A 23257-nucleotide genomic window follows, 5' to 3' on the forward strand; every position below is an offset into this window, starting at 1 on the left:
CCAAGAGCTGTAAAGTTCTCTCTCCCACAGACTTCTGAAGAGACCCTCCCCCTTTCAGGAAAGGAAAGGCTAGTTAACGTTCCATAGGACAGACAAACCGTCGGCCTCCTGGGAGTGGGGATATCTGGAGCAGGTAAACACATTCCGCAGGACAAACTGTATAAAAACTGACCAAGCTGGCGGGGTTGGGGGAGTGGGCAGTGTCACCATTTCTCCTTCGAGTGCAGGACGACCCCAATGCACGTTGGAATAATAAACTCCTCTTGCTTTTTGCATCGATTCCCAGCCCCACCTTGTTTACTCAGGGGGTTCCTGGAAAGCCAAGGCTCTCTGGAGTCTTACACTTTCACTCCACATGCTTACAACTTTCTGTCCTCATATGGGAAAGCATCATGAAGTTACCTGGCTGGGAGTAGAGGGGCAGACAAGTGGTTTATTTTTAATGTAACTCAATATTTAAATCTAACAAAAGACATGAAAGAGTTTTGAAGGGTTTTTCCCCCTATTTTTTTTCTAATTTTAACTGCATTATAGTTTCTTTTTCATGATGGGTAAGTATATAAAAATACAACAGTGTAAGTATAAAACCCGGAGTGAAGCCTGCACTGCTGAGTGAGATGTTACCTGCTCTGAGGAAACACAGGAGAGAGGCCTGTGGATGTTTCTGTGAGGATTGTCTTGATTTTGGTTTTTTTTGTTTTTGTTTTTGTTTTTCCAGACAGGGTTTCTCTGTGTAGCCCTGGCTGTCCTGGAACTAACTCTGTAGACCAGGCTGGCCTCAAACTCAGAAATCTGCCTCTGCCTCCCAAGTACTGGGATTAAAGGTCTGTGCCACCACTGCCCTGCTATCTTGATTGTTAATTAAAGTAGGAAGGCCCAGCTCACTGTTTCCTGAGCAGGTGGCTCTGGGCTGTATAAGAAAGCTGTAAGCTGTGAGCGACACCAAGCACCATTCCTCAGTGGTCTCTTCTTCAGGATCCAACTTGTGCTCCTGTCCTGACTTTGGGTGGTGATGGTCTATGACCCGGAAATACAAGCCAAAATAAACCCTTTCTTCATAAGCTGCTTATAGGCTACTTTATCACAGCAGTGGGATAAAACTAGAACAAGGTCTCTGTAGAAACTTCTAGAACAGAATAACTAATGCTGTTAGTTCCTTCTGTGAGAAGCTATTCCCAATGCTATCAAGGCCACAAAGGGGTGCTCTCAACCCCAGAGCCAGAAGCTAAACCCCACTACCAACCTTCCATTTCGATTTGATTGGGAGAAGACAGAAGATGAACAATAAAGTTTCACTGAAGGTTTTACTCTCTCACTATCCATTACATTAGTATCCACCAGACTTAAATTCTCTTCCCCAACGCAAACAATTGCAAGCTTTGCACAAGAGGAAGAAAAGCTAGCGTGACTATTACACTCCCGATTAAAACTTCCCTGTCAGGCTCCAAGCCTCTGAACTAAGAGGCAACAGCTGAGATTCTTATGGACAGGAAACAGAGGGATGATAGCTATCACAGTGGTGCTGTCTGCATGCATGGTGGATGTTTTCCTGTCCTGCTGGGGGAACCTGCTGAGGGTGCTAGGATGTATAGTTTGGTATTGGGCAAGCATCTGCCACAGGCTGCTAGTGGCACCACCCACAGAGGTGCCTCATGGTCTTAGCTTCACCAGAACGAGCAAAATTCCACCACTTCATTTACTCTCCACCAAAAACAGAGGGCACGGAACTATTTTTAAAATAAAATACATTAGTCTAACTAACCCACAAGTAAAAGCAACCCAAAGTTTGCTTAAGAAAGTATGGTGGCTGGAAAGACGGCTCAGCGGGTAAGAGCACTGATTTTCCAAAGATCCTGAGTCCAAATCCCAGCAACCATGTGGTGGCTCACAACCATCCATAATGAGATCTGCTGCCCTCTTCTGGTGTGTCTGAAGACAGCTACAGTGGACTTACATATAATAAATAAATAAATCTTTGGGCCAGAGCAAGCAGGGCCAGAGGGAGAAGAAAAAAAATGTGGTGTCTTGAATTAGATGTCCTTCACAGTCTCAGCCACTCTTTAACACCAGTTGGCGGTGCCATATGGAGAGGTTTAGGAGGTGCAGCCTTGTTGGAGGACATGTATCACTGGAGATGATTGGTTTTGTTCTCTTTGCTTTGTGCTTGTTGTCAGGATATGACCATCAGCCTTCTGGTCCAGCTGTGATGCCCTCACTCCATCTTCATAGGCGCTAACCCTCTAACTCTGTGTAAGTTGCCCTCCCTGGTGGTATCTTATCAGAGCAACAGAAAAGTACCTGATACAGGTGCTACTTGCCCAACCCCAAATTCTATACATCTCAGTGGATTTTTACATCGTTAGAATGGCCGTTTAGAAGCAATGAAGGCTCTCTTAAGACTTCATACTTTCACTATCAGTTACACACACACACACACACACACACACACACAGTGAGCAATTCAGGTGTAAGGAGATTAAGTAATAGGAAAGAAATTAAAAGTATTAAATAATGGGATAGCAAGTGCTTGCTGCCCAAGCCTGGTGATCTGAGTTGGATGCCTCAGCCCCATGTCAAGGTGGAAGGAGTTGATCAGCTCTACAATGTTCTCTGGACACACGTGTGCTGTGGCAAATGTGCTCCCACACATATCACACACACATGCAATCATAATTATTTATACATGGGCATATACAGGGTACAGCTGAGGTGCATTTATACATGGGCATATACAGGGGCTGAGGGGCCTCCTGTCTTGATAGAAACAACAGAAATGGCAAAATTGCTAGCTTTCAAACAGAAGGTCTTCTTTTTCTTTCTTTAAAAAAATTTATTTATTATTATATATAAATACACTGTAGCTGTCTTCAGACACTCCAGAAGAGGGCATCAGATCTCGTTACGAGATGGTTGTGAGCCACCATGAGGTTGCTGGGAATTGAACTCAGGACCTTTAGGAAGAGCAGTCGGTGCTCTTACCCACTGAGCCATCTCTCCAGACCAAGGTCTTCTTTTTCAAAACAAGTTTGTATTTGCTGTAATTTCTACTTTCTCTTGAGTACTCGAGACATTGGAAGGAGGCCCATTAAGACTTAAACAGTAGTGAACAGTGGGCGTTGCCCTGAAGTCACACAGCATTTCTTTAGAGCAGTGGTTCTCAACCCGTGGGGTCATGACTCCTTTGGGGTGGAATGACCCTTACACAGGGTCACCCAAGACTGTCAGAAAACACAGACATTTACATGATGATTCATAACAGTAGCAAAATTACAATTATGAAGTAGCAATGAAAATAATTTTATGGTTGGGGGCCAGCACACCATGAGGAATTGTATTAAATGGCTGCAGTGTCAGGAAGGTTGAGGGCCTCTGCTCTAGAAACTTCCATTGTCTCATACACCAAAGCAGAGTTTGACAAGTCACCAAGCTTAATAGATGGAGGCCATGAGGCCAGGAAGTGAACTGCTGCAAACCAGCCATTTCCTGCTCAGCCTAGACCTATCTGATCCACTCTAGTCACCTCCTAGATTCTTCCTGCACTGCCACATGTCCCATAAGATACCATGAGCTTGTCCCTGTATACACACACAGCCTGCTGAAGACAATGGTATATTAGTGTGCAGTAAAGGTTTCCTGGTATTAGAGCTTGCAAATGAAGCACACATCCATTGTACTTCTGTGTGGCTAGCAGGATGCAGGCACTCAGAGAACAGTTGGACAGAAGAGAACATTATGTCCGTTTTTAGTATTTTAGTTCTGGTTTTGATAAGACTTCAGTTAGAATGAGAGGCAGAAAATCATACAAAATGAGGAGAAAATTGGAGTCGTCTATTTTAAAACAGAGGCATCACATTTCTCCTCTGACTCACACAGCACAAGAAACTCCTGTGGCTTGCCCAGCTTTCCGCACCGTGGTGTCACGTCCTGTGCTCTGCCCCTGGGGACAGGGCTTTCACCACGGAACATGAGCACTGAAATTGTCTTCTGGAATATCTTAGGTCCTTTATCCACCATGACAGAGTTAGGTGTCTGAGCATTTGCTGTGACATTGTGATCTCAGGACAAGCCAGGAGCCAGATGACAATGCCCTCCGCTGATCTGTTTGCCCCACATTATAAAGTGATAGCCACTTGTCTATTAAGGGTGTCTCCATTATGTTCAACCTAGTTAAAGTTTGAGGCTAAAACCCTTCTGAATCAAGGAACAGATATAAAGTCTCACTCTTGGGGAGTAGAGTAGACGGAAGAATCTGAGGGAAGGTCTTGAACTTACATTTGATGGTAAAATGGCGCTCCACGGCAAGCACTTCAAGGGGAGGTGGGAGGGGGTGCTGAGTGGAAGATCCTGGCTGGCTCTCACGTTCCCGGGCTTCTTCAGGAGCAGAATACTTTCCGATAGTTTGGGCCACTCCTGTGTTTATGCTTTTGACAAATATTTGAAGGTGTCATCAGTTTTTCAGAACACCTTAAGGGAAAGGCAGGCCACTGAGCGGGGTACAAATGATCTGTTTGAGGGAAAGAAGAGGGCTCTTTGGTGATGAACTAAATAAAGAAGAAGGAGAGGAGGGTAAAATATCACTAAAGTGTTTGAAAAGTTATAAGGAACCATAGTACTATCTTTAAAAATCCTATAATTTGAATAACTCTGTGTACAAATATGCATATATAGTTTAAATGAAATTTTTTCATCTGAAATAACAAGGTTCCATCCAACAAAGTCCATCTAACGAAAGCCCCAACACCAGGCTTGAGAAGCCCTCTTTTGAGTTCTTGGTCAGGGTTGTCCAAGAGACTCCCTGAAAATTCTATCTTCTGCTATTGCTGTGGGTGGCCCCTCACCCTACCCAAGAGATGGGGTAAGTCCCTATTGCTGAAGACACCATGTACTTCACACAAGGGATCTCTGAGTTACAACTTATTTAAAAGTTTCCTCCATGAAGACTATCTCATGGTCTTAGTCCGGGTTTCTATTCCTGCACAAACATCATGACCAAGAAGCAAGTTAGGGAAGAAAGAGTTCCAAATTGCTGTTCATCACCAAAGTCAGGACTGGAACTCAAGCAGGTCAGGAAGCAGGAGCTGATACAGAGGCCATGGAGGGATGTTTCTTACTGGCTTGCTTCTCCTGGCTTGTTCAGCTTGCTTTCTTATAGAACCCAAGACTACCAGCCCAGGGATGGCACCACCTACAATGGGCCCTCCCACCCTTGATCACTAATTGAGAAAATGCCCCACAGCTGATCTCTTGGGGGCACTTCCCCAACTGAAGCTCCTTTCTCTGTGATAACTCCAGCCTGTGTCAAGTTGACACACAAAACCATCCAGTACAGCACCATACAAACTTCCAAAGCGAGAAGCAACCAGCAGTCCTAGCCAGCCAGGTACCTACAAACCACATCACGGGTCAGCTTGGCACTATAACCCTAAAGTCTCTCTTTCTCTCTAATTATAGCAGGTAGTTTTGTTGAAAATATTAGTCAAGGTGGCTCTCCCAGTCTTTTAGGACTATTCTAGCTCCAGGCAATTCTAGCTTTGAAAGTCTCCACTGAGAAGTTAGCTATTATTTGATGTTTTTTTCTTTTTATGCTACTTGTATTTTTTTATTTCTGTGTTTAATGCACTTTATTATTTATACCTAGTTTTTGTTTCATTTTGTTTTGTTTTTACTCTGATATACCATGGGGATTTTCTTCTCTGGTCCTATCAACTAATGTTCTGTGTGGCTCTTATATCTATATAGATATGCATTTTCTTAGGTTTTTTTCCTATGATTTTGTTAAAGATCTGGTTTATGACATTGACTTGCTGTTCTTCTCCCTCATCTATGCCTCTCTATCTATCATTTATCTATCATCTATCATCTATCATCTATCTATCTATCATCTATCTATCTATTATCTATTATCTATCATCTATCTATCATCTATCATCTATCTATCTATCATCTATCTATCTATCATCTATCTATCATCTATCTATCATCTATCATCTATCATCTATCTATCATCTATCATCTATCTATCATCTATCTATCTATCTATCTATCTATCATCTATCTATCTATCTATCTATCATCTATCATCTATCATCTATCATCTATCATCTATCTATCATCTATCATCTATTATCTATCATCTATCATCTATCATCTATCTATCTATCATCTATCTATTATCTATCTATCATCTATCATCTATCTATCATCTATCATCTATCATCTATCTATCATCTATCTATCTATCATCTATCTATTATCTATCTATCATCTATCATCTATCTATCTATCATCTATCTATCATCTATCTATCATCTATCTATCATCTATCTATTATCTATCATCTATCATCTATCTATCTATCTATCTATCTATTATCTATCATCTATCATCTATCTATCTATCATCTATCTATTATCTATCTATCATCTATCATCTATCTATCATCTATCATCTATCTATCATCTATCTATCTATCACCTATCTATTATCTATCTATCATCTATCATCTATCTATCTATCATCTATCTATCATCTATCTATCATCTATCTATTATCTATCTATCATCTATCATCTATCATCTATCTATCTATCTATCTATCTATCATCTATTATCTATCATCTATCTATCATCTATCATCTATCTATCTATCATCTATCTATCTATTATCTATCATCTATCTATCATCTATCTATCTATCATCTATCTATCTATCATCTATCTATCACCTATCTATCATCTATCTATCATCTATCTATCTTCTATCTATCTATCTATCATCTATCTATCTATCTATCTATCTATCTATCTATCTATCTATCCATCTATCCATCTATCTATGGAAGGTTTGAGTGCTTTCATTGGTGTCCCACATGTCCTCTATGTTTGATCCTCTATTTATCAAGTCCTGACATTCTATCTTGTACTAGATTCCTTCTATGTATAAGGCTTGCCTTCCCATTTTCTAGTTGTGTTATTAGGTTTTATAATCACATCTTCACTTCAGCTTGAGTCATCCTCTTCAGCGTTTCTGTCTCCTGACTGAATTCCATTTTCAGGTCCTGGACTGCCTTCATCCCTTCCTTCACCTTATGTCTGTGCTTCCGAGGATGTCACTCGGGCATTTATTCCTTGTCGTTAATGTCACTGAGTTGTTTCTTTATGTCCTCTCCAAAGTCTTTGCGTTATTTGGTGAAATTTATGATGGCTCTTTTAAATTCTGTATTGTGGGGTTCATCTAGGTGATTCTCATTAGAAAATATTTCTACAGGACTGATAGGTTTTAGAGAGAAGATACTGACTTGATCTTTTACATTACTTTTTTTTGAGGAGAGATCTGGATATGTAGAATTTTTTGTTAGTCCTAAGTCTGATATGGACAGAGAATGTCAGAGCAGAAGAGAGGGTGTGTGAAGGGATTGGATCTAGAGGTTGAAAATGGCGTGAGTGGAATGAAGTCATGTGTGAAGAAGGGACTGGGGAGGGAGATAAGATGTGCTTCCTGGGCCAGGCCTGGAGAGTTGGTAGATATGGCTGGGTGGAAAGGCTAAATATGGTGTAGCAGGAGCCTATGGGTTGAGGGAGAGGTAGGGAAGGTCCTGGCCAAGACCTACAGATTGTCTTCAGTGCAAGCAGTAGAGACCAGATGAGGTCAAAGCCCTGTATATAGAACCCAGACTCGATCTTACCAGTTGGAGAAAGCATGGACAGGATGTCAGGCTGCACCTGGAGGAGGAGGTGGTAAGTCAGGCTGGAGAAAACTAGAAAAACAAATATCAATCAAAAGTATGTTCAACAGCAGGGTATTACATTACCCCAGAGAGCCTTCCCACACATACATAGTAAGTGTAAACAGAAGGACTGATTACAGCAAAGACACCTGCAGGAACCACCTTAATCAGAGGACCAGAATCAACATGGTCAGCAATGGGATAGTTTAAAGTCTGCTAAGATCATCAGGAACACAAGTCCTGTGATACTCCCATAAAAATGCACAACTTGGATTTAGTTGTAATGGAATAGCTGACAAAATGAGGGATATCCTCCATAGAGTTAATGTGAAATCTTCAAAATCTTAAAAGTTCGAGAAAATAAAGGAAGGACAGAGGAACTGATGCAGGTTGTAGAGGATGCACTCAACACACACATCTCAACTCAGTCATTTTGTACCGTGGGTCAATTCGTAAGGGACAGTGACACTTGGATGGTATCAAGGGATTGATCGTAGTCATGTGTCTACTGATTTTCTGGAGAGACCACCAGGGATGATGGGTACTATTTGTACCAAATTTGCAAGTTTTCTTTCACTTGGAGATAATTTCAAAATAATGATATAGTTCTTGGAATTTTAGATAGGCTAACACACACACACACACACACACACACACACATGTATGTACTTATTATATGCAAGTATGTAGCTGTCTTTAGACACACCAGAAGAGGACATCATATCTCATTATGGATGGTTGTGAGCCACCATGTGGGTGCTGGGATTTGAACTCAGGACTTTCCGGAGAGCAGTCTGTTCTTAACCACTAAGCCATCTCCCCAGCCCCCTAGGCTACCATTTTATCCATCTCTGATTTAATGTTCTAGTGGTTTGAAGGGAGCCATCTTAATAAATAAACAAATAAACAAACAAATCTTATTTATGTCTTCTCAAGTGTAGAAGTAGTGTGGTACACAGTGCTCTCTCTTCCTCTTTCTAAATAGTATGTTCTAGAGAACACTCCACATGGTCACACAGGAGCACTTTTTGATCTGCTTCTTGTGTCTGCAGAGTGCTCCCTCCACTCATTCAAGTGTCAGTGACCTCCTGACCACCAAGCTACAATGAATAACATTCAGGTAGCTTCCATTTCACGCTCACACATGGTATGATCAGAATACATTTCTACAAGTGGGATCCTTCAACCAGAGACAAATGTTTCTTTCATTTATAGCATTGCCATACGGCTCTGCGTTTCTGCCACCAATCTCGTTTTTTCCCCCCACAGCTTCACAAGTAGAACAGGTTTTATTTTTTTATTTTTTATTTGTTCTTTCTTTCTTTTTCTTTCTTTTCTTTCTTTCTTTTCTTTCTTTCTTTCTTTCTTTCTTTCTTTCTTTCTTTCTTTCTTTCTTTCTTTCTTTCTTTCTTTCTTTCTTTCTTTTCTTTTTTGCCAACCTGCCAAGAAATTTACATATCTTACTATGTAGGTGAAAAATACTAAGCTCCCAAAATATTATGTCTTCCAGCAGCATGTGAATCTGACTGGTGCAAAATTTAGGAACTGCTTGCTTGTTGTGATGGTTAATCTCAATTGTTAGCATGATATAGAAACAGCTGGCGGGTGATATCTGGGCATACTTTTGGAGGATTAGCTCTATTAGATTAATTGAAGTTTGGAGATCCACTTTGGGTGGCACCATTCTCTGGGCTCAGACAGAATAAAAAGGAGAATCAGCTAACCAGATGCTTGAAGCTCCTGCTGCCTGACTTCTGCTCCATGATACATTGTACCCTTTCTATCTTGAATTGATTTTGTCAAGGTATTAAATCACAGCAATGAAGGAAAAAAATCATAAGTATTGTTAGCATTTATTGCTTTTTATTGACATTTAGTACAAGACTCTAACCAATTAAAGTATCCTTTTCCAATGAAACACTCTCCCGCATCTTCAAGACGGCCTTGGGCAATTACCTAATAACAATATGTATAAAATTGGTCGTAAGATATCAGACTTTGCTGTTTGAATGACCTTTCCCACTTAGTTTTTGACCCTTGGGAAATAAAGCACTATACCTCATTCAGTCTCTGATTCTTCAATTTAAGACTCATTACTAGTACATAATAGGTATTCCTTAACTGTGTTCAAATCAGTGAAGAAGTAATTAACAGCTAAAGTCAGTGTTAAACCCATAGGCAAAGCAAACATGTCCTTGCTCTTAAAAATACACACAACAAAAAGGACACACCTTTTCTTTCCTGGCTGTCTAGAACTCTGTAAGGACCCTGGTCTCAGGGTGAGTTCCTGATACCTTCCTAAGTCAGCAATACGTGAAGCCTGCATCCCTTCACAGACATTCTCCAGTGCTCTGCTTAAAGATGGTCCTACAATCTGAACCACTCTCCCAGAACTAACATCAGAGGCAGGCGATCTCTCTAAACTTTTTCTTCTTCTTTCCTGCTCTAAGGATATGTACTTCTGATAACTTATTTCATTTTTGAAATTTTTTTATGTCATGTTAGAGCACAAATACTTGGATCTAGAAGGCTATCAGCATAACATCTGTCTAGACTACTGTGATTACCTTTTCTCTCCTAGAGAGGGAAGATCATTGTTGTTGTTGTTGTTGTTTAAGATTTATTTATTTATTATATGTAAGTACACTGTAGCTGTCTTCAGACACTCCAGAAGAGGGCATCAGATTTCGTTACAGATGGTTGTGAGCCACCACGTGGTTGCTGGGATTTGAACTCAAGACCTTCAGAATTGCAATTGGTGCTCTTAACTGTTGATCCATCTCTCCAGTCCCAGAGAGGGAAGATCTTAAACACAAAGCATCTATCTATCTACAATAAACCTTAGGAATCCAAACTCTGTAACAGTCCCCTTAATCAAGGTCCTATGTATTCTTAAAAATAGTTTGAATCACTCTAGGAAGCTGGTAGTGGTTCTTAACCATAGAACGGTTGGTTTAAAATGCCAGGAAGGACAGTTGTGGATGAAGCTATGATCACAGTTGGGTAAGCTTGCTCACATCATGTTGGGGCTCATTATAAATGCAGGAGGCTGTAACTCTGCTCTTGTGGAAAGCTGTTCCATGCAACAACAGCTGCGTCTGCTCCATTATCATTCTGTACCATTCTGTCTCAGTTGGTGTTTCCATTGCTGTGAAGACACCATGACCACAGCAACTCATATAAAGGAAAACATTTAATTGGTTGGCTTATACAGTTCAGAGGTTTAGCCCCCTGTCATCATGGGGAAGCATGGTGGCACACAGGCAGACATAAGTGCTGGAGAGGTAGCTGAGAGTTCTACATCTGAGTAGGCAGGCAGCAGGAAGAGAGTGAACACTGGGCGTGGCTTAAGCCCCTGAGTCCTCAAAGCCCGCCCCCTGTGACACACTTCCTCCAACAAGGCCACACCTACTCCAATAAAGCCACACCTCCTAATAGTGCCACCTCCTGTGAGCCTATTTTCATTCAAACCGCATCTTCTAAATATATCTGTGAATCACTTCTAAGTTACCCATCAGTGTTTCCTTATACACACACAATTTGCAATGCTCATTGCTTGTGTATTGTCTGGAAACTGTCCTTGTCCTTCTCCACTGTTGATGGTTTCAGTGTAGTGGGTACAGGAAAGAACAGAGCCCTGGAGAAGTGGAGGCAGGCAGATCAGAGTCATCCTCTCCTACATATTGAGTTGATGGCTGGCTGGGATACAGATGACCTCTCAGGGGTCAATAAATTAAAATAATTAGAACCACCACCTGGCAACCAGGCCAGGCAGAAATCACTGAGCCTGGTCCCTATGGGCTATGGCCCTGCCAGATCTACAAAAGGCCCTAGTTATAGATTGAGAAACCCTAGGCAACCGATTTGTTGTCTATCATGCCATTTCCATCCAGTGACATCTGTCTTGGAATCAAGGTATTGAAACAGAGACCCAGAAGTTGCCAGAAGGTCTCCAGAACTTTCATGAGTTCTGTGCAGCCGAGGGAGGGCAAGGGGATCAGACCACAGGTTTGATTAGCCCTATGGGGCACCAACCTCTGGGTGTCAGAATCGGCAGCTGTGCTCACAATTCATCAAGGGCTCTGGGATCAATAAGAATGAGCCTAGACAGCCGGGAGGTGATGGTGCACACCTGTAATCCCAGCACTCTGGGAGGCAGAGGCAGGTGGATTTCTGAGTTCGAGGCCAGCCTGGTCTACAGAGTGAGTTTCAGGACAGCCAGGGCTACACAGAGAAACCCTGTCTCGGAAAAAAAAACAAATCCAAAAAAAAAAAAAAAAAAAAAAAGGAGCCTGGACCACCAGCTTTGTGACTGGTAGCAGAGCCTTGTGGTACACACAGGAAACATTGTTGGGCCAGTTGGGGTGGTGCAGGTGGGCACAGGAGGCCCCGTCTTCCAAGGAGCTCTGGATAAATGAAGTCTCAACTTTCTCTCCCTTGGATTGAACCTGGTGACCAGGGCCTTTCAAGCTTCAATGCCAGTTTGCTGTGAGACTGTGTCTCCTAGAAGTGTCCACATCAATCAAGGCTCACCAATGTGATTACATAAGCAGAAGTTGAACAAAGACAACAACAATAGATTTGCCAAAGTGGAGAAAGACCGCCAGAGCGCAACCCGACATGAAGATGTGCAGGCGATTGAGGAATGATGAGAGCGAGCGAAATAGTTTTTCCCAAAGAAAAGCACAGCAACTGGTTATCCAATACCAAATGATCAGCCCTGAAAACATACAAGTAAGTAACATCGCACAGTCTGACCAGGAGCTCCTAGGCTGAACTCAGTCGAGATGAAAGACATTTCCCTGCTCTCCTTGCTTTGGGCCCCATGATCAGGATTACAGCTGAGGGCAATGCATGGAGCTAGAAAAAACACTTCAAAGTGGAGCCACACACTGACCTGAAAGAGTCTCACTGTCACCTTCTCTACCCAAAGAGTCCTCCAGAGTAGATAGACCTTTCTTCCTGACACCTGTTCAGATGCTTGGGGTCTGAGTTCCTCCAAGAGACTTTTAGATTTCCAACTTTGAGTAGCCTCAGTCAGACTCTGCTTCTTTTGAGGCTTCTCTCAAGCTTTTACATCCAGAGACTGGTCGGAAATAGACACATGTTGACGGCTGGTCAATGTCCCAGGCTCCTCCTGAAGGTACGGAGATTGGTCAGGACCATCCATAGAGAATCTTACACCTGAGCTTCAGATTGGCTAACACACTACATGCTTTTAAATATTGGAAGACTCCCACAAAGCATGAAAGAAGTGCTATGGTAACCTAACAGCTCGATGAGAAAGAAACTCACTAGAGCTCATATTCTGGGGCATGGTCTGTGAAATCCCAGACAAGCCCCCAAGAAACAGATCCACACGTTGTGCTGACACACGCAACCATGATATTATTTCATTGCTACTACATAATTGTAATTTTGCTACTGTTATGAATTATAAATATCTGTTATGCAACCCCCGTGAAAGGGTCGTTCAGTCCCCCATAGACTCACGTGTTTGAAAGCTTAGCCCATGGGGAGTGGAACTATTAGTAGGTGTGGCCTTGTTGGAGGAAGTGTGTCACTGTTGGCATGGGCCTTGAGGTTTCATATCTTCAAGCTACATCCAGTGTGGCACAGTCTCCTTCTGCTGCCTGTGGATCCAAATGTAAAACTCTCAGCTCCTTCTCAAGTACTATGTCTCCTGCATGCTGTCCTACCATGCTTCCCACCACAATAATGGACTAAACCTCTGAAACTGTGAGCCAACTCCAGTTAAATGTTTTCCTTTATAAGAGTTGCCATGGTCATGGTGTCTCTTCACAGCAATAGAAACCCTAACTAATACAACCAGCAAAGGGGTAGTGCCCCACAGCTTGAGACCACAGCTCTAGAGTAACAGAAAGTCCTGCTTGTGGGAGAGGCCCCAAGGGAGGAAAAACTGTTTAAGCAGTGTGGTTTACAGGCTTTTAACTCCTTGAAGAACTGGTGGGAAAAAGGAAGGTTGCTCTTTTCCTCGTATACAAGATGACTGACTTCTTCTTGCCCCCAGACTGTCTGAGATGGACTGGTAAGTTTATCAAAGGGCCATCAGTTCAGGGCCAGGGAATCATGAAGTAGAGCTATTAGTTTCTATTTTCTTGTCTTGGAAAGTTTGTTTTGTTTGCTTGATTGAGTATCTTCATGTTGTTGAGATATGATCTACATATACATTTCAGGTTGACTTTGAATTCACAAAGTCAATTGACCTAGGTCCTGTGAATACATGTTACAGTTGTGTAGCTTTGTCACCCTGTGGGCATCCTAGCAATGGGAGCAGGGGCTGTCTCTGACTCTGTAGTCAGTCTATGGGACCCTTTCTCCTACTGGGTTGCCTCATTTACCCTTAAAAGGAGAGGAGGAGGTACCTAGTCTTACTGAAGCTTGTTATGCCATGCATGGTTGATATGCATGGGAGGACTGCCCTTTTCTGAAGAGAAACAAAGGGCAAGTGGTTGAGGGGGCAGACTGTGAGGAGGGAGGGAACTGCAGTTCAGGATGTTAATTAATTAATTAATTAAAAGTTAAAATTCAAGATCTTCTTCCAACTTTTTCAAGTATGAAGATTACAGGTTTATGTGAGCAGGCTCTAAGGTCACTTTAGAAGGACTAGTCTTCTCCTCAGACTTTGTGTCTCTCACATCTCCTCCCTCAACCTCTCTTTCTACATGAAGGATCATTTCCTGGCTGGTCTTTCCTCTCTTTGGAGCCTCATTATTTCTTACCTTTTCCATTCTCACCTCCAACATGCATTCTCACCCCAAGCATATTTAAAAACATGCAGTTCCTCAGCAACCCACTTAGTGTATTTTTTTGATGTTTTGTGTTGTGTCTTTATTTTTCGTCTGTCTCCCCTTATTAGTCAGTGAGGTAGCAAGAGCAAGAATGTATCTACATTACAGATAGTTGTCCTGTCAGGTTGGAGGATCATTATCAGCATTCCTGTAGTGATTTGTTGACTAGATAAATTAATGAATGGCCCAATGCCTTTAACCAAGCTGTATATAAGATATCCTTTTCCATTGGCTCCCACTGCTTAAATCACATTTCCCTTCTAATGCTCAGTTTAATATAAATTCTTCTGAAAAATCTTACTGTAATTTTCTTTTCCTCTCATACCACCCACTACTTACCCACATGTGTACATACGCACACACACACACACACATGCATGGCATGCACATGAATGCACAGGCATGTGCATGCCATGCAGCTGGGTTTCTTTGTTTTCTGAACTCTCCTTGCAATCCTCCCTTGGGCATGTGTGACAGAGACAAGTGGCCATCCACAACACATTTACCTTTCATGGTTCAGAGCTGGTGCCAGAAAGTAGCTGTCAGGCCATGATCTTCCTGGGACCAGGATGACCAAATCCCAACAAATCACTTGTAGACATCACTTCCTAACCTGTCCCAAAAACTTGTCCTGGGTCACAGTCTGGCTTCCTCTCACTTACACCTGCTCACTGACTTCCTCTGAGCCAGGAAGGAGCCCTGAGGCTGTGGGAACTGGTAGAATGTTTGCAGACTGCCTGCCAAACACCCCCACAGTGCTCTGAGCCTCAAGGAAGAAAGAAAGGGCAGGATGGTGAACCACAGGCTTTGGGGGCCGCCATCACAGAATTTATCTCACCGTTACACACGCTGACCACAGGGCAGAGGGCATCCTTATCCCTACATCTGTCTCCAAGTGGTCCATGTTTCTTGAGCAGGTACTGGAGGTCACTGCCCTACATTTCCAAGGCTTGGAGAAGATCTCTATAAGGCCACTGTTGGAGCATGACCCAAACAATGGTGCAAACAATCCGTGGTCTGGTGCTCTTGGGTCTATAAGAAAGCAAGCTGAGCAAGCCAGGGGAAGCAAGCCAGTAAGAAACATTCCTCCATGGCCTCTGCATCAGTTCCTGCTTCCTGACCTGCTTGAGTTCCAGTCCTGACCTCCTTTGGTGATGAACAGTAGTGCGGAAGTGTAAGTGGAATAAACCCTGTCCTCCCCAACTTGTTTTTTGGTCATGATTTTTGTGCAGGAATAGAAACCCTGACTAAGACTAACCCAATCTGGTCAGTGTATCCTCCTGAATTCAGAAAGGGCCATAGGCCTTGCTTTTGTGCTTTCTCAGATATAATCTATAATATGAGCCTAGCAATTGCATTTAGACTGAGCTGTTGTGAGAGAAGTTTCAGAAAGGGCTGCTCTTGTCCATATTTCACACGTGCTTACTGGAATTTACTTACATGTTTTTCTGATCATGCTTTTCAGAACTCAGACAACCTTCCTTAAATCGTTGCTTTGTCGTGGTCCATATAAAAGTACACCAAAACTCAAGGGAAGTTATCAATAGCATCAGACCATAGTCCGCCCCACTTTCAGGTCCTCAGATCCCGGGTCTCTCAGACAGATCTGCATAGTTGGCAGATGTCAACAGCTACTGTGCCTGGAAACTGGAGCATGGCTCCAGGAAACAGACGCCACGCCAACTCCTGATTTTCTCTGTAACATACTTTCTCATTTAAATGCCTATCCTATTTCCTACCTTGAATTTCTGGTGGAATTCAGTGTTTTACCCTGGAAGATCACTTGAACTCACTGCTCCCCAGTGAGAGGCCTTAGCATCCTCCCCAGAATCTCTGCCTTGTGGACTTCCTTACTAGGCAGCTCAGCTTTCAGCCTCCATCCTAAGACCTCATTGATGACAATGGCTTTTGAAAGAGCGGTCTCCGCCTCAGACCCGTCCTGCCTTCCCCCAGTAGGTTTGATTTGTTTCCTTTGGTTTTAAATGGCGCCTCTTCCTGTTAATGAAATAAATGCTGCCTAATTTCCTTCCTCCCGTCCAGCCTAAACGAATCATTACTGATTCTGAATTAGGTGAATTTATCCCAGTGAGAGCTGCATTTCAGTGAGAGTCTGAAAAGCGTAGGTGGAAGTTAATCACATTTCTGAAACAAACAATAAAACCTAAGTGATTCTGGGATGCCAAATAGAAGTGGACATTTCCACCTGAAGCTCATGTCCAGACTGAGAAGCAATGTCTCGTCCATCTGTGGTGTCAGGCCAAGTCACCCAGGTAGTCTACGTAAGGCAGAAACTGATTTCTCATCGTCCTAAAGCCTCAGGAATTGTAAGGCCAATCACGTAGCATTAGCAGTATTCGAGGGGACATTTTTACAGAAGGTGGACAGGATCTTTCCTTCAAGTAAATATCATCTGTTCTCTGATAGCTACACATATACCAAAAAAGAGGCATCACCACCATCCAGTGTAATTCAGAGATCACCCCTTCCGTTTATTGTCCATCAAAGGAGCAATATTGTATACAGCAGCCTGGATGGGGACACTACATTATTTAGCTTTCCATAACCTAGAGACAGTCTCCATGAGCCATCCAGCCTCCTCATGCTGGATGCTGTCACCACAGACCTCTGAGTATCTCTTAATCCTTGATGGTCTCAGAAAGGCTAGCTTGCACAACTGGACCCAGCTCATGCACAAAGATTGCACCGCAGCCTACTGTGTACGGTGCTAGAACTGGCTTCCCAGTTCTGAGGGATTCTTGCCCTGCTCTGTGGCCCAGTCCTCTCATCAATCATATGGAGCCCCTGAAAGGGCCCCATACACTTTACATCGTATACTGTGAGGTCATGTCGGTCAAGGTTAATCTGTTTTTAACTGTGTGCTATACCATGCATGTCTTCTGTGAACTGCTGCTCTAGCTCATGAGCACAGCACTTGGCTGTCTGTTGATTTCTCCCTGGGAATTTGACACAAATCTTGGTACATTTGCCTCAAGAGGCCAGGGCAGACTTCTGTATCTGTTCTACTCTTCTGTCATCCCTACTTTGATTCTCTCTCTCTCTCTTTCTCTCTCTGTATGTGTGTGTATGTGTGTGTATGTATATGTATATTTATGTATGTATGTGTGTGTACATGTGTATGTGTGTATTGTGTATGTATGTGTGTATATGAGTATATGTGTGTATATATGTATATGTGTGTATATGTATGTGTGTGTATGTGTGTGTGTGTGTGTGTGTGTGTTCACACACAATGGCACATGTTTGGAAATACCCGTGGGAGTCAGTTTCTGCTTCCATCATCTGAGGCCCCAGGGACCAAACTCAGGCCATTAGGCATAGCAACAATTCCTTTCCCTGCTGCCTCTTCTCATGCCCTTTTCATTGCTTATGTACTTTGTGAACCCAGCTGTGTCCTTTGGAAGGGAAGACCACCATGTCCTCACCTGGCCAACAAGCTGGACAGGCATCCCTAGCCCATCAGCCCTTCTTACAAGAATATTAATACACTCATTCCCACAAGTCACATCTCCCGGCACTGTTGCATGGAGGTAAAGTTTCCAGCACATGAATTTGGGGGGATATATTCAGATGGTAGCATATCCTTAATTTCCTTCTGAGATGTCATGAGAGATGCCACTACCATTCCCATGTGGACACACATTTATATATATATATATATATATATATATATATATATATATATATATATATTCATTTATTCTTTGGAAGATGAAAGCTTTCCTTTTTCTCTCTAACCCTCACCAAAATCACCTTCAAAAAGAATTCTTGGGGACAATACATGCGTGTCTGCCTACTCACTGCAGACAGGGAACCCATGACAGACCAAAGTACGGATACCACCAAAGTCCAACTTGGTGAACCAAAGTGTTTTAGTCACAGGAATATGCACAAGGGGCTATAGACAGGATGAAAAATTATTCAAAAATGGCTGCATCACTAAAGCCCACCCCAACACAGGTGATAGCTCACAAAAGCCAGGAACTTGGAACACACTCAATGGTTTAGAGTGTCCTTTCCAAGTAATTCAGGTTGTCTAAACTTCTTCCAGGCAGCTCCACTGGGTTCAGTCTTCTTTGCAACTCTGCTTGGTCTGAGAATAACTCTGAGAAGTCTCTATTGCCCACCCTCTGGGATGGTGAGACTTAATGAATCTGGTCAGTTTCAGGGACTTTCTAAAGATATTTTGAGTTGTTTACCTTCTGTCTTAAGGAACTTCCCTGGGAGAAGGAATGGCTCAATCCCAGAAGAAACTGCTACACAACAATTAAAATGTCTCTAGTCTTTCTCCAATTTTGAGGCCATTTAATAATTTTAAGTATTTGTCTGAGTGACTTTCTTCTTCTGGTTCCAATATTCTGTCTCAGCTCATTTAAGGTGCTATTAAAAAAATTATTAGAGATTAGATGTCGTAGTTATTTTTTTTCCTATTGCTGTGATATGACACCATGACCAAGTCGATTTATAAAAGAACGTTTAGTTGGGCTTAGAGTTTCAGAGGGTTAGAGTCTATGATGGTGGAGCAAAGGCATGGTGGCAGGAACAGCAGAAAGCTCACATCTTCTACAAGTAGGAGGCAAGGAAGGATACGTTGAGAATGGCAAGAGTTTTTGAAATTCAAAGCCCATCCCCAGTGAAACACTTCCTCCAAGTTAGCCACACTTCTTAATCCTTCCCAAACAGTTCCAGCAACTGGAGACCAAGATTACATATGAGCTAAGGGAGACATTCTCATTCTGAAGTGACTGAGGTAAACACCATCCTGCCCAGATCTTACTCTGACTTCATTTTGTGTCTTGTGAGGCTTTTCAGCCCCTAACACCTCAAACAGTCATGTCTGTCTTGGTAACACATTCAGGACTTTCCATGACTCTGATCATGGCATAACCAGCATTTCTGCCAAATACACAGTCAAAACAAATGTTACCAGGTTCTCCTAACCTACATCTGTCAGTGATGTCATTGTGGGTCTCACCTTTATAACTACTGTACTTCTGAGCTTTGGTGCTGAGAGTTTGTTGAGGGCAGGGGCCTGCTCTCAGTTGATAGCTAATAAAGGACTCTGATTTGGCCTTATCTGTGTGGCAGTCTGCAACTACTTACCTGAACAATAATAATTCAACCCACCACACTGGGTAACTGTTTACTGCTGTTAAGAGACACCTTCATGACCTATTTACCTCCCTCAGACCCATATCCTAACCCCACACACTGGAAACAGGGTTTCCAGATATGAACGTCAGTGGGAACATTTCAGCCCGTAACACCATTGAGTATTTCCAAAAGGTTTTAGATGCAAAACTTTCTGCACTTGAAAATATCTATCATTATTTAAGAAAACATATCTCTTTCCTGCTGGCCACAACACTTCAAAGCAACTGCTTTTTAAAGAAATGTTTGATTTGCACACTTTAAAGCCACTGATGTGTCTTGATTGCATCTGAAGAAATAGGAAAGAGGAAGAACTGACAGGCTCGACTAGGAAAAAAACAGAACTTAAAATAAAACTCAACCGTTCCCAAGGGGCATCTTCACGTCAGTTCAAACTGTGCAGCTTGATTGATGTGAAGCTGTTTGTGGCTCGTCGAGCGCTGTGTGCAGATACTTACCTCAGCCTCCGCGCTCTGTGAGAACAGTTTGGGAAGTTCATAATTATTTCAGCAATTAAACCTAGCGAGTACTGAGAGTGACTTAGAAAACAGCCACGTGGATTCTGAAGGATTTAGAAGATAAATACTTGATGAGGGAAAACAACTGAGACAAAGATTGAGAGACAAGAAATCAGAAATGCAACAGAAAGAAAGACCCAGCAACAGGAGTGGAGGGTGGGTTTGAGCCTCAGGGACAGAGCAGGGCTGGGCTTCCTATCTGTCAGCTGGTGTGCTATTTATGATGGCCCTTGAGAAGCCGTTAAACAGGTATTTGCATTTTCAAACTAAAAACCCATTTAAAATGACTGCTTATGTGCCTAATACTTGGCTCCTCCTCCTGCAGGTCTCTGTGGCTACTTTTTCATATTTTTCTATTTTAAGAGTATCAGAACAGCCCCCACTCCTCACCCCCCACACTCCACACCCGCTCACAGGAAGCCTTCTGCCAGGCTTTGCTTGATTAATTCTTTTATCTGCCTCTGAGCTCAGAGATCTAGAGAAATCTGGCGAGGCCTGCTCCCCGTTCGCTAATGCTATGACCTAGATTGGGCTTATTTCATTTAATAAACAGGGAGAGTTGTAGCCTCAGGCTGTCAATTCATCTGAGGCTGCTTCGGGCCTGTGGTTTGTTTATAAAGAATGTTTTCGCCCGCAGTAAATCAGGCATCAGCTGCTGGTTTCTTCTGAGTTTATAGAAATAGACTGAACTCTGAAAGAAAATTCTAGGCTCTTGAAGGTGTTATTATTTTTGTCTCTGGACAATCTCACGGAGGAACAGCCCTGTACATGTCTTCCCCAGATACACTTTGACAGTTCTTGTCCCCTTCTCATAACTGACTAGAGGCAAAACACATTGCCCACAGCACCTAGCCCTCAAGAAATCATCCTTGGTTCAGATCCATTTCCAAGTCTCCTGGATTTATTCTGATACTATTACACCATAAATGGACAACTGCAGTAGTACTAACTAGCACTGGCTGGGTATTCAACTAACTAGCACTGGATGGGTATTCAACTTACTAGCACTGGGTATTTTTTTAGTGTACCAGGTTCGGGTTAAGCTCTTTGCACTTGCGACCTAGTTTCAGCCACAGAACAGTGTGTGGTAGATACCACCATCCCTCTCAATGGGTGTTCAAGAGCACATATCGCAGTAAAACCATCAAAAAGGGGGTTTGTCTCATCCGGTGTAGACTTGGTTATAGTCACCACCTGGAATGCACAGGGCCGGGAGACCTGAATCATTGTAACTACTTTAACCTTGCCTCATCCGCTTCCAGGCCCTCTTCCCTGACCTGTTTCTTGGCTCTCATTCTCACATGATCTATTGCTCAGCTCTGTAAGGCAAATGTGATTATGCCCAATGCTTCAAATGAAGACATCAAAACTTTGAAAGTTTGCATGACTAACCCAAAATAGAACTGTCCTCTTGTGGGGTATTCTCCAGAGAAGAGAGCCAGGACGTGGGTTTAAGCCAATAGAAAGTATTTGCTAGAAACTACATTGGGTGTTCAGGATTCCAGTGTAGTGCCAAACCTTTCTCAAGGTGAGCTTTTAACCACAAACCATGTTCTGGGGCAACGTACTTCAGTTATCAAGAACAGTTAGCCAAAGCAGAATGACAAAAGTAGAAAGGTAAGGTTAGTCCAGTTTGAGACTTTCCCAGAACTATGGATTAGGCCTTTGGCTTAGTTTTGTCAGGTGGTGCTGTCTACATGCTGAGTTTTACAGCCTGAATAGTACTTCCATCATGGAGTCTGTTTGTGCTAAGGTCCATCTCTGGGGGCCTGTTACACTCTAATGTGGGGAGAGGGACATAGAACATCTGGCTGAATTAGAATTTCAAATAACGAGTAATATTTGAATTATATTTATTGTTGGCATCAGAGACCAGCTTTGCCGGTGGCCTCCGAATCCAGCGATGACGTCACCCTAGGCAGAAGGACCCGCCTGCATCTGTTGCCACAGCAACCACCACACATGCTCAGCTTGCATCTCGCCTGCACGTAAACTTTGCGTCTCACCAGCGAGCGCTGGTGCGGTGTGCATGATTATGTCACAGCCCGAATAAAAGGCAGAGACCCCAGCCCCCCTCTCCTCCTTCTTTGTCTGCCCTCTTCTTTCCTCCTTCTCTTCCCCCAATAAACCTCTTCTCGTGGAGTTGTGCTGACCAGGTGTGGTCTGTCCAGATACGAGCCGCCCTCTAACACAACACTTATTCTAAAAACAAGAATTATTTGTCTGAAGTTGAATGTCGTATGGAACTAATGGTAAGCAGCAAATAATCCATTAGCATAAATACATCTTAATAAATACATCCTAATTCTTCTAAAAATCTAAATCTATCAGGTACTGTGTGTTCACATATCAACCGTATCCTGAAGTGACCTAACTAGTGGGAGGCAATGTTACAACTGTAAGGCAGGTTTTCTCCTCAGGTCCGGGTCTCCATCCCATTAAGGAGTTTTCACCCTCAAGAAAACAGTCTCATACCCATTATTCAAACAGTCATGTAAATTAATATATTTTACTACAGGTAAATTGACCTTAGATCAATTTTGTCCGTTCATGCTGGTGTCAAACTTGTAAATGTATTTTCTCCAGCTCAACAGGATTCTGTTTTTAGGCCTCCTCCTACTGAGCTGATGGAAGGTCTGCTGTGAGTGAGGGGAAATCTGATGAACTTAGCCTTGGGAAAGTACCGGCAGTGTGTAGAGTGGTCCCATGCATTATAATTGCGGGACTGCAGCCTGCAGGAAGTTAAATGGAGAAACTGTAGCAAATGAACATCTGGTTCTCCAAAGTGGGGATTCATGTCACAATGTGGCAGAAGGCTAATTTAACACACTGGTGGATTTTGTTTCTCTTCAAATTCCCTTTTGTCTCTCCTTCATTCAGTTAGCTGCTCCTGTCTGCTTATTACTCCTGGGAAGGGAAGGAGAGATGCTCAGGTGTGGGAAGGTCGGGAGACCTGGTCCTAGGCTGAGCTTCAACTCTGGCCCTTACCTGGTGCCAAGCACCTTAAGAGAAGAATGCTTTTGGGTCAGTCT

The 23257-nt window shown here is 42.8% G+C and overlaps 2 long non-coding RNA genes across 5 annotated transcripts; one reads left to right on the plus strand and one right to left on the minus strand.

Annotated features, from left to right (window-relative positions):
* Positions 1-2745: 2745 nt before the first annotated feature.
* On the minus strand, positions 2746-20429 carry LOC127668025 (uncharacterized). 4 transcript variants are annotated; one of them, XR_007973985.1, is made up of 6 exons: positions 20166-20254; positions 13220-13359; positions 12624-12863; positions 7685-7756; positions 4273-4541; positions 2746-3218 (listed from the first exon to the last, which is right to left on the minus strand). It is a non-coding gene; the product is annotated as an uncharacterized LOC127668025 (long non-coding RNA). The 4 variants fall into 4 exon arrangements; XR_007973986.1 differs by lacking the exon at positions 12624-12863 and having other exon boundaries at positions 2749-3218; positions 20166-20429; XR_007973984.1 differs by lacking the exons at positions 12624-12863; positions 13220-13359 and having other exon boundaries at positions 2747-3592; positions 20166-20429.
* On the plus strand, positions 20383-22367 carry LOC127668026 (uncharacterized). Its single transcript, XR_007973987.1, has 2 exons — positions 20383-20474; positions 22095-22367. It is a non-coding gene; the product is annotated as an uncharacterized LOC127668026 (long non-coding RNA).
* Positions 22368-23257: the final 890 nt, after the last annotated feature.

This window comes from Apodemus sylvaticus, chromosome 17 (assembly GCF_947179515.1).
Source record: "Apodemus sylvaticus chromosome 17, mApoSyl1.1, whole genome shotgun sequence".
In the NCBI taxonomy this organism is placed as follows: Eukaryota; Metazoa; Chordata; class Mammalia; order Rodentia; family Muridae; genus Apodemus; species Apodemus sylvaticus.